General features: G+C 40.9%; 4 non-coding genes across 4 annotated transcripts; 1 reads left to right on the top strand and 3 right to left on the bottom strand.

Moving 5' to 3' along the window:
• The first annotated feature begins 12,160 nt into the window (after window positions 1-12,160).
• On the top strand, window positions 12,161-12,232 carry trnac-gca (transfer RNA cysteine (anticodon GCA)). The gene has a single exon. It is a non-coding gene; the product is annotated as a tRNA-Cys (tRNA).
• A 1,433-nt stretch (window positions 12,233-13,665) lies between these two features.
• trnac-gca (transfer RNA cysteine (anticodon GCA)) lies at window positions 13,666-13,737 on the bottom strand. The gene has a single exon. It is a non-coding gene; the product is annotated as a tRNA-Cys (tRNA).
• Window positions 13,738-14,030: 293 nt separating this feature from the next.
• trnac-gca (transfer RNA cysteine (anticodon GCA)) lies at window positions 14,031-14,102 on the bottom strand. Its single transcript has one exon. It is a non-coding gene; the product is annotated as a tRNA-Cys (tRNA).
• A 992-nt stretch (window positions 14,103-15,094) lies between these two features.
• trnac-gca (transfer RNA cysteine (anticodon GCA)) lies at window positions 15,095-15,166 on the bottom strand. Its single transcript has one exon. It is a non-coding gene; the product is annotated as a tRNA-Cys (tRNA).
• Window positions 15,167-16,814: the final 1,648 nt, after the last annotated feature.

Here is a 16,814-nt window from a genome sequence, read left to right as displayed (position 1 = left end):
GCAGGAGTCTCGTGGCAGAAGGATTTATTTCCAATAACCACACAGCTTTCACATAGTGACCCATACTAAGCTAAGCCATATTAAGTGTACTGACACTTCCGTTACTTGTTTTGAGTATCAACACCATCAATAGGTTCCATCTCACATTAGATCCTGTTCTGAACGCTCTTCTTAGTGCATGCACTTCTCTGCTTCTCTGCTGTTGATGTGTGTGCATGTAGCAATCACGTTGTCAGTTCACAGAATTCACACAATAAACATTTTTATAACTGACCATTAAAATCATTGTGTCACACTTTAAATTTTACATTACAAGAGCACAGTGCGTATTTGGATAGCCCATACGATTTTTAAAAATAACACTCTGTGTGGAGGCAAAAATCACTTCACATTCAGAGCATAATTAATATCTCCATTGTTTGTTACTTCTTGATATCTGAACATCTGGAATATTATAGTCTAGCCTAGAAATTTACCTCACATCCTCTAAATGGCTAAAATGGCCACGTAGGGAAAAAGCAATTTCCTAATTTACAATAATTGATTTATGAACATTTCTGTATCCGTGCATGGCCATGTGTGCATGTGTACGTGTGTGGAAACTTAGGGTCAGGATGTCTAATGGAGGGCTAAACCCCAAAAGCAGGATCCACCCAGAGAGACTCACGCAAGCGTATCAATGGAGCCATTGATACTTGAAAGGCCGCAATGGATGGAGGGAGTGTGTGAGTGTCTGAGTGTGTTAGAGTGAGTGTGTGTCTGAGTGTGTGAGGGGAAGAGATTTACGAGAACAAATCCTCCAGATGTAGAGTGTGAAGCAAGCTCCAGACATTCATGTTTGCCTGGGTCACAACCTCTGAGAGAGTTTGATTTTTCCATGACCTGCAGACATTAGACGCAAGTTTTCCTGCTGCTAAAACCATTTAACCGTCTTTCTTTTCCTTGACCCCTCTTTTCATTCTCTTATTTAGTGTCATTCAGTTCTTTTTTACTCAAGTGGACAACAAACTTTTAGGTTCTTCGTATATATTCATTTACAATACCTGTTGTCACAGTGAAGCCCATGGAAACAGCTTGTTGTGCATCACATACCTGAGGCTGGCAGGTTTACACTGTGATAAATTTGACTTTTAGCGACAGTTGCAAAACCTTTGCTTTGGCAGAGGTGTTTACAACAACTCACCAGTTTCTGAAACACTCTTTTTGTTCATTGTGAGGAGCTCGTTAGAGTCAAGTCTAGTCTAGTCATACAGATTTTAATGTGAGACATCTATGCGCGGGTTTCATTGACAGTAGTGTAACACTGAATAAAAGAATAGCAAAGTTCAATCCTATTCCTCTTTTAAAAAATCAAGTCTTTTACTTTGATGCTTCATTTCTACAAGATTACATTTTGTAAATTGACTCAATGTCAAATGGCAAGGTTTCATTAAGGCCATTCAAACATGTTATTTTACTGCTGTTACACTTCCACCGCTATTACCAATGAAAATACATCAGCTTTACAGTAGCTATGAACTCTTCTTCTCCTTCCTGGTCGTTCCTGCCCTGTCTGTCACCTCTTCATATCGGTCTCATCTGTGTTGTGTGTTTGTCTTCCACAGTAACTCTCCACTCTGTGTGTGGGACCAGCTGTCCATGTTTTGATTTTCACTTGTTGCTCTGTGTTTCAGTGCTACCTGAACTGTGGCTGACACTCCATTTTCATCCGGCACAGCTCAGCTCACACACACACACACACACACACACACACACACTCACACACACACACACACAGATGTGGAGGTGAAAATGCTGCCAGCGATCATAAACATTACTGACACGTCTTCATATGATAAATGTTAGTTGAGACTTCTCTGCATATGTCTGGCCGTGTTTCATCATTTCTAAATCTAGAAATACAGTCAATTGCAAAGTGTCCTCAAGTAACTATCTGTATAGTGTGTGTTCATAGAAAGTGTCCTCATAGTGCAGATAAGAGACAGAGAAAGAGAGCGTTTTACTTTTTCTCTCATTCTCCAACAGATCAAAAATGTTGTTGAGGAGTTTATTTCCCCAAATTGACTTTGAAATGTTCCACATTATAGTGTATATCATAATTTGTGGCAAGAATTTCTAAAATCATCGTTTAACTTGCGTATATTCTTCTCTGTTCACTAATAATTAACTTATCATTAACACAATTTGTCATCTAATAGATATAATAGTTGAGTAGCTGGAGTAACATGTAGGCAAAGCTTAAAACTCTTAACCTACTGTTGATACTATGCTTTTTAAAACTCTGTAAACAGCCCATTCCCATGTTTAAATCAGTACTTTTTCGAAGTCTGGGTACATTTTGAATAAGTTCAGCAACTTGACTGCAGTGTTTTTAGTCCTGTTTGCACCAACGAAACATTCTGAATGTGCTACTACTCTGATTAGCACTCTCACCGCAGCAGAAACACGACAACATTAACATTTGCTTATCTTTAAACAAACCTGTGAGAGTAATTACTGTCCTCTCAAAGTAGCAAAAGTGGGAGGAGTGAGACATCCTGTTCCCTGCACCAGGATCAGGATCTTTCCCTTAATCAAGTAGCTTTAGTTGCTCAAACTTACAGAGGTGGCAGATCAGAAAATGCTCATTTGAATGGAAATATGCGACTTGTCAAAATAGAAATATCTAAAACAAATGGCCATTACATAAAACTTTTTATATAATAGAGGAACAATTAGGTTATTATTAAAATTATATTATAATCATTATTATTATACTCTGAAATGTAAATTAAGAAATACTTGCACGCTATTGATGGAGACATTAAGAGAAAGGCAGAAGACGAACACTGGGTTTGCAAAAAAGGAACAGCCATGGAGGAGGGAGGAAGCAGGTGGGGAGGAAAGGGTTAACCCTTCATCTGAAGGCTATGGTCCACGTGTGTGTATGCCTGTGAGTGTGTGTGTGTGTGAGTGTGTGTGTGTGTGTGTGTGTGTGTGTGTGTCACAGATCAGCCCCAGGAATGAAGAGCAGGCGGATATTACTATTTTGCCCATATCTGTGTTTGTGTGAGGAATGATAAGAGTAAGTCTCGCTCAACATCAAACAGCAAACTACAAAAACATTTTCAAAAGTCTTTATTCACAACATTACAGGTAAGATGAAACTTTAATGATCCCCAAAAAGGAAAGAGAAACAGGATACATCAAAGTCCATCAGAATACTATACTGTATACTGTATAAGACCACAGCAGGAGAGGGTCCTTTCAACATATACCAGTTTCAGCATTAATACAGATTCAAATCCTGGCCCTCTTCTCTCTTTATTTATTGTTATGCATCACTGAACACCCATTTCAATGGCAATTTCATTCTATAGAGGTACTGAGGATAATTATTTCACATGTAGATTCATCTATTGTAAAGGTCAATGGTCATTATTCCTCTGCTATAACATTAATGCAAAAAGGTATACAACAATAAACTCTGAGATGCTTGCTACCTATTTATTAACCCAATATTTTTGATACACGCAAAGACTTTTCATTTATCTGAAGCCAGGCTCAGACTACAGGAGTTCTGGGCCCATTTATCCATATCCATATTCACCCCTTCCGAGAAGAGAAATCTGGGACCTTGGTTGGTACCGATGTTCGGTCCAGATTATCTGGTAATGTGAGTGGTTTACGGATCCAGTCTTAAACCTCTCGAACTGCTCGCAGACAAGTAAATGTATTTTTATATATAGGCCCACTCGCTCGTTGTGAATTCTCTGGCTCTAGTCTCTCATGGGCTCAACCGGACATTACATGGACTTTGTACTAGGGTGCTGGTCTTAAAAGTCTGTTTAATGTCCAGTCCCACTGATTCCAACATTTGCCTTCTCACATACAGCTTCTCCAGGTTATGTTTAGATAAGTTCAGGGTTGTAGTGCATGTTTGAAAGACACGACACACGAGTAACCACAACGAACCCGACATGAAAGGTTTGTACGAAGTCATGCTGATTCATTAAACCTTTGCTGTCATAAACTCATTAAAAATTACCAAATCGTTTTTGCAATGTAATTTAGATTCGAACCAAACAGCTCACTGATGGCGGGAGAAATGGGAATTTTCCAGGAAGTGTGGTATTAGTTATTCTGTGACCATGGGAATGGAGTGAGGGATGAATGCATAGATGGTGTAATGTAAGAAGGGGTCAGGGATTAGGTAAGCAGAGTGAAGGATTTCTAGACGAGAGAGTAATCTAGACGTGTCGATATTCATCCTGTAGGGGGGAAAAAAATGCCGGGCCAAGGAGATTATCCCGATAGTGATTGCATAATCTCGGTGTGTGTGCGTGTGTGTGTTATGGCAAGCAGACGGCACAATTAGTCACTCACTCAGTCATGCCCTCGGGCTGCGACCAGACACACACACACACACGTCACATCAGGCATGCAGCTACAGCGCCGCATGCACACTTTTACACACAGGAACACACACCAAACCATTGATGAAAGAGTGGCGGTGTTACTTTCTCAACTGTGGTTTAATGTGGAACTTGGATTTTCCCCTTCTCTCTCTCTCTCCTTCGCTCTTTCCTTGCCCCCTTTCTTTTCTCCTTCCCTTCTTTGCTCCTTCTTTCCTCCCCTCTTTCTCCCCTCATCTTCCTTTCCTTAGTTGTCCTCCTTACTTTCTCACCCCTACTTTCATTCATCCCTCCATCGTCTTTCTTTTCTCTCTCCCCTCCCTTCTTTCCTTTTTTTGCCCTCTTCCCATGTCATCTCTCCTTCATCCCTTCACCTCTTCTTTTTCTCCTTTTATCCATCACTCTGTTGCTATACCTTCTTTGCTGTTTCTTTCTTTTGGTCCTTTGCAGTCTGCCCCCAACATACTTCCTTTTACTTACTTGTTTCTTCTTTCTTTCCATCCATCACTCTCTGTATCATGTCTTTGCCTAGTTCTTCATTCCCTTTTCTTGACCTTTCTTGTTTCATCATCAATCCTTCCCTCTCCTTCCACAGCCCGACCTTCTCCTTTCTTTCCTCGCTCAATGCCTTTCCCTCACCTTCTCTTCTTTCCTCACCTCTTTCCACAATTCCAAAACCAGTCATGTTTCTTAACCTCAGTCCAATTAAAGGAATTATGAAATTATCCTGCTAGACTTATGATGTCTTTCTTTTTTACCATCTCTTTCCCAGTATTCCTGTGTCCCTCCTCCTTCTTCCACACATTCATACACTTCTCAGCGGTTCAGTTAGTGATGTCAGTGTATTTGAATCTCTCCTTTTCTTCCATTGTCTCAGTACTGTAAATTCCCCCCCTCTGTTAGTCTTTTCCATAACCTACAATGGGCCATTAAACACTATTGTCTGTATGTGTGTGTGTGTGTGTGTGTGTGTGAAAATACTATTTTAAGATGTACGTGTCTGTTCGTCAGATAGTAATTGAGACTTGGGGGGGAAAAATGTCCTTGTAACTTTGTTAAATGGCCATGACATTAAAAATGTTGTGGCAAAAATGCCCCTAATAATTATGAGTACCTGTTTTTGTGTTTCACCGTCTTCATGCTGTTATGGTTTTAATTGAGACATGAAATATCCACATTAAAATGCAATTACAGTTACCTGCGAGGCGACCATAGGTGATCTGGAGGAAGATCCAAGCAAGTCCAAATTTTTCTTCATACAACCTGGTCAAAATCTTCACAGGGCACCTTTGAGATCTGGGAATGCGGTGACATTGCTAATAAGTCCAATGGTGCAAGAAACACAAGGAGTTGGATGATCTCGCAGGTTTTAAACAAACCTCCAGTTTAGCCAAACTACTGTGGAAGAGGAAATTAATAAACCAATAATGACAAAATCATAAAAACAGTTGAGAAAATGGAGGTTGGATTGGTTGGATCTACCCCAAGAGTGAGATGAGTGGCAACATCTTGATGGTAAAAACTAAGTGAATTGTCTGTACAACCCAAATGTTTTACTCGCTCACTTAAATTGCTGCAGAACAGGAACCAAATTACCTGAAAATGGCAACAAAAATAAGCCCACAAATCTGTTACTGGACAAACTGGTACAGATTCGGTATGTATTACTTTATGCGTGTGCTTATACTCGTGTGTCTGTCTGCTAATCCGTACACACACACTTCAGCTGCTCCATTGATCTTGATGGGATCGTATGAAGATCAGGATTGCCATTATTATTGGATTTAGAAGATTAGCACACACCTGCATGGCAGGACATTAGAGAGCTCCTAAAATGGTGTTTCTGTGTGTGTATGTGTGCGTATAAGTGTGTGTGTATGTTTATGTGTATTACACACTAAACCATCTTTAAAGGGAGAGAGATGAAAGAAAATTTGGCCATTTGAGCCGCTTCAACTTTCAGCTTCCTCTCCACCATTGATCAATTCCTTCAGAGGGACAAAAGAGCAGAAAAGAGGTTGAGGTGAGGTGTTGCTCTATTTATCTACCTGCTGTTTATGGACTCATCTGGAGAGAGAGAGAGAGAGAGAGAGAGAGAGAGGACAGGTCTGAGGCCGTTTGGTGTGAAGGCTTGTCGATGTTCAGAGGAAGTCGTCTCATGTAAACAGGAAACAGTGAGGACAGTGGATGTGACAGCAAAGGGGGGAGCAGAAGTCAATCCAACATCACACACATCCGAACAGACTTAAAGTTGTGGAGTCTGAATTAACTGCACTACTGACTCACATGTCATGTAGCCTGCAAACGTTGATATAAGCGTTTTGCTTCCCATTTTTCAACAAGCGTTCTTTATGTGCCGTGTACCAACATCTGTGCCTTTACAACAGTCATCATTCTGTATGTTTGTATTTCGCTTGCAAAGTGGAAGCTAGTTAGCCACGCTAACGCTAGCACTAATTCCCACTAGATGTTACTTTTCGTTCTTGTTATTTCAACAACTGTCACCTGCTCTCACAAACTCGGCGTTGTGTTTCGTCCTTCGTTATAGAGAGGAGGGGGTCTAGCTTGTGTTAGCTATCTCTCTTTCATGGGTCCAGTTGTGGTGGCTAGTCCTGTAACCTGTGTGAGTAAAGAGCCACGGCTAACATCGGCCCACCAGCCAATAAATTTAAAGATGGTTTCTGTCATTTTAGGTAGTTCTTATCACGCTGATGTTTGTTAGGTGTGAATTCTTCAGATTTTTCTGATTGACTGTGGTGTGCTCGCGATTGGGTCAGGCGGGTGTATGCCCCCCCCCGATAACTACTGACTCTGGCCCCAGATGACATCACCAGTGCAAAATGGCAGCGGCCGTATCGGGGATAGTTTGGCTTCATTTTGTACAGTGGGAGGAAGTGACACGTCGTCCATCTTTATATAGTCTGTGGTTGAACCCCCCCCCCCCCACACACACAGATATCGGACCAAAGTAATTACAGTACTAATATTATCAGGCAAAACCAAAAATTCACGCCCCTGGAGAACACTGATATAGGAGGTGCAATCACAGCCAAAAATCATAAATCTTAACATTATATATATACTTAAGGTAACACAATGATCACACACATTGTTCTCAAAGTAGCAGAAGACAGAAATGCACAAATACATTTATAGGGTGTATATGGTTTCTGGCATGAGTACACACACATGAAGCAGCACGCACCATGAAGTATTGATATCAATGTAATTCAAGAATTTAAGAATGAAGGGAGCCAGGAGACTCGGGGGGGGGGGGGGGGGGGGGGCAGGAAGTCCCCTAAATCAGATAGTGTTTGTGGGGAAAGAGTGGAAACCCAATGCCCCTATTACCTTATCACATACTGTAGAAACGGGTTAGGTTGTCACAGTGTGTGTGTGTGTGTGTGTGTGTGTGTGTGTGTGTGTGTTGCCTGGTTAGACTTTAAGTGAAGGTGCATTCCATAAATAGTTTTACCTCACAGTCATTTTCTCCTTCGGTCTTTCTCTCCTTCCTTCCTCCATCCCTCTGTCTCCCCTCTTACATCGGTAACCTTAGTGACTGTACACGTTACATTTTTGGGTTATTAATACTAAAGTTTACCATACTAATTTATGTTGCTTATTAAGCTGTATTGTATATAGATAGTATATATTTCAGTAGGAATAATTCCACAATATTATGTTGCACTTGCAGAAGTTTTATTATTACTTGCAATAATTACTTAATTATCATTTATAGAACTCATATTTTATTTATACGTGTGATATTTAAGTTGCTAGTTCATGTCCGCTTGCCTTAGGGTAATTACCTGCCATTGGACAGTTGTGAGTGTAACAGACTGAGAGTAACATGTGCAACAGTGGAGTGAGGAGTCTGCTGTGAACCCAGAGAGAGTGAAGTCGGGTGTCCACTGTCTTGCCACGTTGGTGTCGATTAAAGAAGATTACTCAAAGTGAAATTGTAGCCCGCTTATATCTTGCACCCCGGAGGGACTTGAGGACGCTACCGACCAAGAAAAACACGGTTGCACATCTTTTATTAACCCCATCTTCCCTTTCTTTCCAGGAATCACGAGGCCTAAAACCTTTTCGAGAGTTCAGCTTTGAACATCCGTGTGATTATTTTATTGAGCATTTTAGTAATAAATAAGTAATACTGTGATGAAACCAAGTTTTCCCATGCACAGCGTTGCTTGAAGCTCCTGGACGTACACCATTCAGATGTTTCAGTGTAAAAAAGAGCATTGCATGGAAAACAACCTACTTTAGCAGCTTTTCAGTATTCACCTGTTTTCCCAGTCAAATGGTAAGACAATGACCCTGACTATACAAGGTCATACACACCCTCACACACAGACCCAATATACTGCAGCTTGTGTGTCAATGGATGACTTTGTCCTGAGAGGTTAGTATTCCTCCTCTGCTGACGCATTTCCTCTGCTCCACAAGTCCGTACAGACTTTTCTTAGCAGCTCTGTAGAAACCACAACTGTGCAAATTTACACAGAAAAACCACCAAAACTTCCCCAGATGGCAAGTTTAGGGAAGTGGCTTTCCTTCGAGCATGTGTGATGTGTGTATTTGCGTCTGCCGTACGTGCTTTTCAAGCCCCGGTTGTGTGCGTACGCGCGTGTGTTCATCATTCACACCATCTTGTGCCTTTTCTGTGACACTTATGACGCTTTGTTCCAAAATTAAGAACTTGGGTCCGAGTTCGTTTTTGTCTGTTTGCCCTCGTGTCGGGAAAACATACCCGGCTGGAAAGAGCTGTGGTCGTGCCTCACTGAAAGTCGTTCATCTCGAAAGGTTAACTGCCGGAGTTGGAGAGGTGGGAAGCACAGGTGCAGGAAAGTTTTGAGTTATTTCAGATCTCTGAGCCTTCAGTCTTTTTTTAAACTGTGTTTATGTGAAGAATAAGGAGAGGAAAGACACTAAACTGCAGCATTTTCAGATGGATGTACAGCACAATGTCTTCTTCAAGACAGTTTAGCTCTACATGGCTGCTGCAGAGATTGCATCAGTGACATTTCAGTTACACAGCAGTCTCTCTAACCTAACCCCTGTTAGTGTTTGGGATGGTGTATTAAAGGATATCAATGTAATCCAAATATGGGGTTCTATTTCCTAAATGCATCTTTGCAGACACACTGTGAACTAGTCACCAAGTTTAACATGACCTAAAAGTAAAACTGTACTTTTGAAAACTGGGTTCTAGTAGTACATTTCTTATATCTAATTAACTTGAAAAAGGGGTAGCAGAGAGGTGGAGGGCCTGAGTGAAGGAGGTGCTTCCCCGTTTCAAGGCCATCATTTGTTTTTACAACGGAAAATCCTGTCAAGGCTTCACTGCGTTAATTTGCAGACAAGTTAGACCAACATTGCTCCACACTCCAATGAAAGTCTCAGTCATTACTTTCTCCCCTTTTTACTGTTAAGATCACATGAAAAATGGAGGAGAAAGACAGGGACCCTCATTGACACTTGACAACTCTCCTTCTTCCTTTAGGCTCTTTAGCAACACAGTGAAGATGTTATGAAAGTGCATGAAGGGGCTGTTTGATGAATGACACCGAGACCTTATAGGAGACGTATGGAAAACACATGGTGGCCTGGTTGTGAAAGGATCACAGGGCGTCGAACAACAGGAGGATTGAGTGTGGCTGGAAGAGGAGGAGAAGGAGGAAGAGGAGAGGAAGAAAAAAGGGAGTGAGGAAGAGGAGGAGGAGTGTGCAAGTCTTCCAACCCCAAAGGGCTCGTGAAGCTTCAGAAGACGTGACGGAAAAAGAAATAGAAGATTTCTTTGTTTTTTGGGAAAGTAGAGGAAGGAGACCCTCCAACAGCAATACAAGGGGAAATTCCCACCAATTGAACGAACCACCCCTCGGATCAAAGTGTGTGTGTGTGTGTGTGTGTGTGAGCAGAGCCACCCGCACCTTGAGAGGCGAAGAGAAGAGGAGCTCAAAGGTGGGGAGGAATGTAGGCATTAAAAGCCGCTTGGAAATATGACACTGTCATGTTGCAGCATAACCAAGCAGACCCAAACACTGTCTGTTTTCATGGTAATAACACACACGCTCACATACTGTACACACCTGTTACAGTTCAGTGCTGCAGCATGTCTGTGTCAGTGCGCTAACAGTCACTTGAATGGTTTTATTGTGCTGTGTTTTAAATGGAGCTGTAATGTACATTTCAGATCTGAAACTGAAAGTTGTATCGCTGTTCCATCATATCAAATTATAGTATTGCTTTGCATTGCATCATATTGTATTGCATATCATCATATCCCCCTGTATGATATTACATTATATTGTGTTATTCCTCCACCTAAACAATGACAGAACAGAAATCATGATCAACTGGCCTAAAAAGTATTCATCCGCTTTGTCAAACAGCACCTTCAGCCTTGATGACGTTATTATCATTATTCCAAATCCAACAGTTAAAAATCTGGGTGTCACATTTGACTCTTGATACTTTCCTCCACCTCCAACACAGTCAGATGCAGAAATTCTCATTCGCGCATCCAGACAATGCCAGAACAATGTTCAAAATGCAGCTGCAAGAATTCTTACAAACCATGATTCTGTTCTCAGGTCCTGCCACTTATTACATTTAAACTCTTCACGGATTAACTACTCTGTAATTGGAAGAACTCATCAGACTTTACGTTCCCCCTTATTTTCCCTCTCCTGCAATTGAATTATATAAATGTTACCTTTTTCTGATTTTTATTCCTTGTTTACAACCTTTTCTGTTTATAAGCAATGAAAACCTCTTTGTTATTTGAACGTATATTTTAGTTTTTATATATTTTACATTGTTAGAGTAAAAGTGTATTGAGACACTTTGTGATTTCACCCTCAAAATAAACTTACCTACGATTGTGTTGTATCATGTTGTATTGTAATATAAGATATGTCATACTGCACTGCATTTATTTACAACTCATTGTATCAAATCAAGGTCCCACTGTACAAATCACATTATATCATGTTGTGTCACACCATACCATGTACAGTAGTATCATAACTTATTGTACCACCATGTATTGTATCATGTTTTACTGTATTATATTGCATCACTTAAATCTCATAATGGCATATTGTACTGCATTAGAACATACTTTTGTATTCTATTGTAAAATTCCCTAATTTTACAATAGAACATCTCTTAGTTGCATGTTTTTCTCTGGTTTTCTAACCTTCTATAACAGCAGTGAGCTTCCACCTTCATCTCATTAACAGCAGACTGTCACTCCCTCACTCACCCTGTAAGCAGTTTAACTCAACACAGCTTTTTTTGCACGTTTTCCCTGCAGTTCGTTATACCGGAGTATTTAAATATCAGTTGAGCTCATGACAGATGCCACTGGCACAATATCTGTTTTAGTACACTAACGTGTTATTAGTGTTTTATGTGTGTTCTTATATGTGCCTGTGTTTGCATATGTGGGTGCTTGTGGGAGTTGCTGCCTTCCTAATGTGTGTCAGGTCTTTTTCCTCTTTCATGTCAGATGTTATGAGACACTAAAGGAGGTCAAAAGTCAAACGTCTCTCTCATTCACACACGTTTGCAGTCAGTCTCTCTTATTCTCTCTTCCAACAGTCATGATACGCTGGAGAATCATGAACTCTTCTGGTGACAATAACATCATGTGTTGGAAGGTTTTCTTTAATTCAGATGATGCAAATATGCTATGACATGCAACAGCAAAAACTCCTGCGACATCTGTCTATACTTTCCCAAGTAATGCAGTTACTAGTGGGGGTATAGCTCAGTGGTAGAGCATTTGACTGCAGATCAAGAGGTCCCTAGTTCAAGTCTGGGTGCCCCCTGCATTACACCTTTGGTTCTGAACTGGACTGTATATATAAATTCAGATCAATATACATAACATGCAGAGATGTGTCTTATGCTACAAAAGTGCTTTGAGAAGGTCAAAGACCTAAATCATGCGCTTGATGCTTTTGCTCGACGTCTCCCTCTGGACAACATTTGTTTTAAAATAAGTCTCTGCATCCTGGGGTTTATTGCTGGTTACATTACCATAGAGACAATTGGCAGGTTTGCTCTGTTGAGGTTGAAAATACGAACTATTTACAGCTACCTTTCTAGCCTACCAGAGGTGATGAGGTTTTTGATACTGAAAAAGACAAGAAATCTTTGACACATATGTGGGCACAGACCTGGATTTGGTCGGTGGTGGTGGTGGTGGATTCCCAATCACTGCTTTGCTGATGAATGAGGACAATGTCTGTTTTTAAATAAGTCACGTAAGTCAAGTCACAACCATATTTTCGTACCTCAGTGGTAGAGCATTTGACTGCAGATCAGCAAGATCAAATCTGGGTGCCCCCTAAACTGGCAATATGGTTTTACCTTTACCACACAGTTCTACCGCTCATGTAAGAATTACTTTACTATTACATTGTGTGCATTCACTTGTGTTTTTGTTAAATCCATAGAGCTGGCACAGTCAGCCCACTTCAAGACACATACTTGAATATTGAGATCAAAGCTGCAAACAGAAAAACCCAGAGGGCACAAGGGACCTCTTGATCTGCAGTCAAATGCTCTACCACTGAGCTGCATCCCCACGTGAAAAATATTGCCTTTATCAATCAGCAAAGCAGTGTTGATAGACCCTGATAAACTGGAATGGATGGTTGTGTCTCAGCAGAAGAACAACAAGTACTTTAGTTGTGTTTTTGTGAAATCCGTAGATCTGGGGGGCCTCATGCGCCTCAGCTGGCCCAGTCAACCCAGTTCAAGACATTAAAGCATAAATGTGGGGATCAAAGCTGCCACTTCCTGACTAACAAAAAAGCAATTCAACCTCAAAGGAATCTTAGGGCGTACCCAGATTTGAACTGGGGACCTCTTGATCTGCAGTAAAATGCTCTATAAATGACCTATACCCCCTAATACAGAGAGCGTGTTGCTGCTATCAATCATTGATTTACGGTAGACCTAGATAAATTGGAGAGCTCTGCATCATCCAAATGAATTCCATCAGACTGTTCGAAATGATCATCCCAGTTGGTAAAACACACATTTCTACTCAATCAGGGCAGTTTATTGTATCTCAACCGGCAATTGATGACAATACAGGAGCCCTACATGGTACCTGTGTTTTTAGTTGTTTTTGTGAAATCTATAGAGCTGGAGGCCCATGGGCACAGCCGGCCCAGTGAGCCCAGTTCAAAGCTCATGCTTGAATGTGGTTGTCACTTCCTGACCACCAAAAGAGCTTTACAATAACACATTCAGGGGGCACCCAGACTTGAACTGGGGACCTCTTGATCTGCAGTCAAATGCTCTACCACTGAGCTATACCCCCTACTTCTGAACCATATGCTTTGAATATCTAAGTATTTTATAATAATCATATAATTATCAGACTGTTCATTCTCAGAAGCCTGCTGAGAGCAGTTCAGGTCAGCAGGCAGTCAGAAGGACAGCACATTTAAGTTATGACAACAGGACCTTTCAGGCTGGACTGCAGTTAAAACCATCATCACCACCAGTCATCAAGTGATAGTTTTGATTCAGCTGACCTCATATGATTTCATGGAGGACTTTAGGTCTTCCTGACCACCAAAAGATAATTATTATTATTAACAAAAGCATTCTAGGGGGCACCCAGATTTGAACTAGGGACCTCTTGATCTGCAGTCAAATGCTCTACCACTGAGCTATACCCCCTTGACATCGCATATACATGCTTGTTGATTAACATTGACTGATCACTGAGTCTAAAACTATATTACATGTAAGCTGACATGTGAAAACCGGATTTTTTCTGCTTCTCCCTCCAAGCAAACGTGATTAAGTTGGACAATCATGGACAAAGAATGGACAATCATCCTACATTAGGGTTAGGGTTATCTTTGAATATGCTGTTAAACATATCATGAGTTAGGAGGGGACTAATATAGAGCCTAACAAACTGTTTCACAAGTATTTTAACCAGCAATGTGTATTGATACAAACTAAGTGAGCCAGATGTGCAAACAGGTGTTTGTTCCTCCTTTTAAGAAAAAGCTTCTGCTCTGTGATTATAATCCAATATTCCAGTCAGTCGTATACCAAAAGACACACATTCCTTCTTAATCATCCCAGTTCAAGCCCGAGGCTGTGTGGTATGCTATAACATTTCCTGCACAGCCATTTGAAGGAAAAACCACCTCTCTGCTGTTCGGGGTATATCTCAGCGGTAGAGCATTTGACTGCAGATATCCTTAGTTCAACTCTGGGTGCGCCCTACAGTGGAACTGTCTTGTCCTTCTTGTAAGGATGTGTCACCTTTAATCCTTTCATTTAAGCATGGATCTCAAACTAACTGAGATACTATAGTGTTTGTAACATGCTAAGCATATGTATGAATGCAATGGATATCACTAAATGTTTTTTCTGTTGAATTCAAGCTGATAACAGCCACAGTTCTCTGCAACGACACTGCAACCTATTTAACATTAAATCTAGTTGTACAGGACAGCTCATTGCCTCATTGGGACTGAATGTCTTTGTCTTTGAACAGGAGCCCTACATGCTGCCTGTGTATTCAGTTGTTTTTATGAAATCTATAGAGCTAGAGGCCCACGGGTACAGCTGGCCGAGTCAGCCCAGTTCAAAAAGCGTACTTGAATGTGGTTGTCACTTCCTGACCATCAAAAGAGCTTTACAAAAACAAATTCAGGGGGCACCCAGACTTGAACTAGGGACCTCTTGATCTGCAGTCAAATGCTCTACCACTGAGCTATACCCCCTACTTCTGAAGCATAAGCTTTGAATATATAAGTATTGTATAATAATCATATAATTATCAGACTGAAGGTTCATTCTCAGAAGCCTGCTGAGAGCAGTTCAGGTCAGCAGGCAGGCAGAAGGACAGCACATTTAAGTTATGACAACAGGACCTTTCAGGCTGGACTGCAGTTAAAACCTGTCATCAAGTGATAGTTTTGATACAGCTGACCTCATATGATTTCATGGAGGACATTAGATCAAAACAGTGGTTATGGGATTTAGAAAGACAACCAAAGTGGAATATTATGTCATCTGGATGGACTCGAAACTAATGGTGGGAATAATTGTGACGCAGAAGAAGAAGAGGAAAAGGGAGATTTGGATGGGGGAGAAGGATAGAAGGAGGAAGAGTAGAGGAAGATAATAAAAAGATGGTGAAGGAGGATGTGGATGAAATGATGATGATGATGGTGACGTGGGGCCATACTGCTCAGCCTCCTGTGCTGGAAATTGTAAGTACTGCAGTCAGGTGCTGTGCTGTGGCTAAAAGTGTCCTTTAAATGGCAAATTTATGTCAATACAGATGAAGATGATGTTGTCCAGTCATGCTGTCATGTGTTTATCACTAATCGAGTCATGCTGCTGTACAGGTCCTTATAAAGTCATAACAACAAAACAACTGCATCCGCTGTTGCCACATTAATGAGGAAAAAACGTCTGCTGCATTTCTTCCTGTTTTTTCCCGTGGCCGAGGTCCAATTCCCCCATGACCTGGACACCGGGAAACCGGACACACACACACACACACACACACACTCACAGAATATACCAGTGCTACATAATGTCACGGCTTAGGTACTGTAAGTCGAGACATTTCCTGCTATTTCAGGGTTGAGGGGATCCTTTCACCAACAGTTTTTGCAGTCTCTTCTTTAAAGTTATTTACATCTGGTGTAATTGTAGAGTAAGTTCATCTATGAAAAAATCTAATATGAAATTAATGTTTTCGTGAGTCTGAAAATGTATGGAAGCAAATAATTGTCATAAAGCAATTCAGACCACATAAGTTGAAAACAGCTTTCGAAGTAAAATACTTCAGTGCTAAACATAAATCATTACATTTTAGGGTACGGTGAGATTTATGTTAGGTTAGAGGTAAGGGTTAAGGTTAGACAAGTAGTGGTTAAGGTTAGGGTTAGGGTAAGTCTCCAGGAAATGAATGTAAGTCAATGTAGAGTCTTTCTGAAGTGATGGAAACATGACTGTGTGTGTGTGTGTGTGTGTGTGTGTGTGTGTGTGTGGTCTCACCCGAAAGTTGCTGCTAGACAGTGCTGAAAGCTTGGTGACATGTTTGACTACTTGCTGTGGCTGGTGGGCTAATCACTAACATAGCACTATCCAGCCTCAGAAGCCCAGCAAGTTAACTGGCTGTCAGCAGCTAGCTAGCTTGCCAAAAGCCAAAGTTAGCCAAATATAGCCGGCTTTTCACAAACCAGCTTAGTTAACTTATCTGGAGTCTTTGTGTGTTGTACTCTGTATGAACGCTGTGCAAGCTAATTTACAGATCATGTGTTTTTGTGTTTTTGTGCAATTTTGTTTACACTTTTTTGAGATTTAGAGTTTCATTTTGAATGTTTTGTGTTCAAGTCTTTGTTTTTTGAGGCTGTT

Source organism: Enoplosus armatus, chromosome 2 (assembly GCF_043641665.1).
Source record: "Enoplosus armatus isolate fEnoArm2 chromosome 2, fEnoArm2.hap1, whole genome shotgun sequence".
Lineage (NCBI taxonomy): Eukaryota > Metazoa > Chordata > Actinopteri > Centrarchiformes > Enoplosidae > Enoplosus > Enoplosus armatus.
Note: the sequence above shows the minus strand (reverse complement) of the source record. Positions and strands in the feature narration are given on the sequence as shown.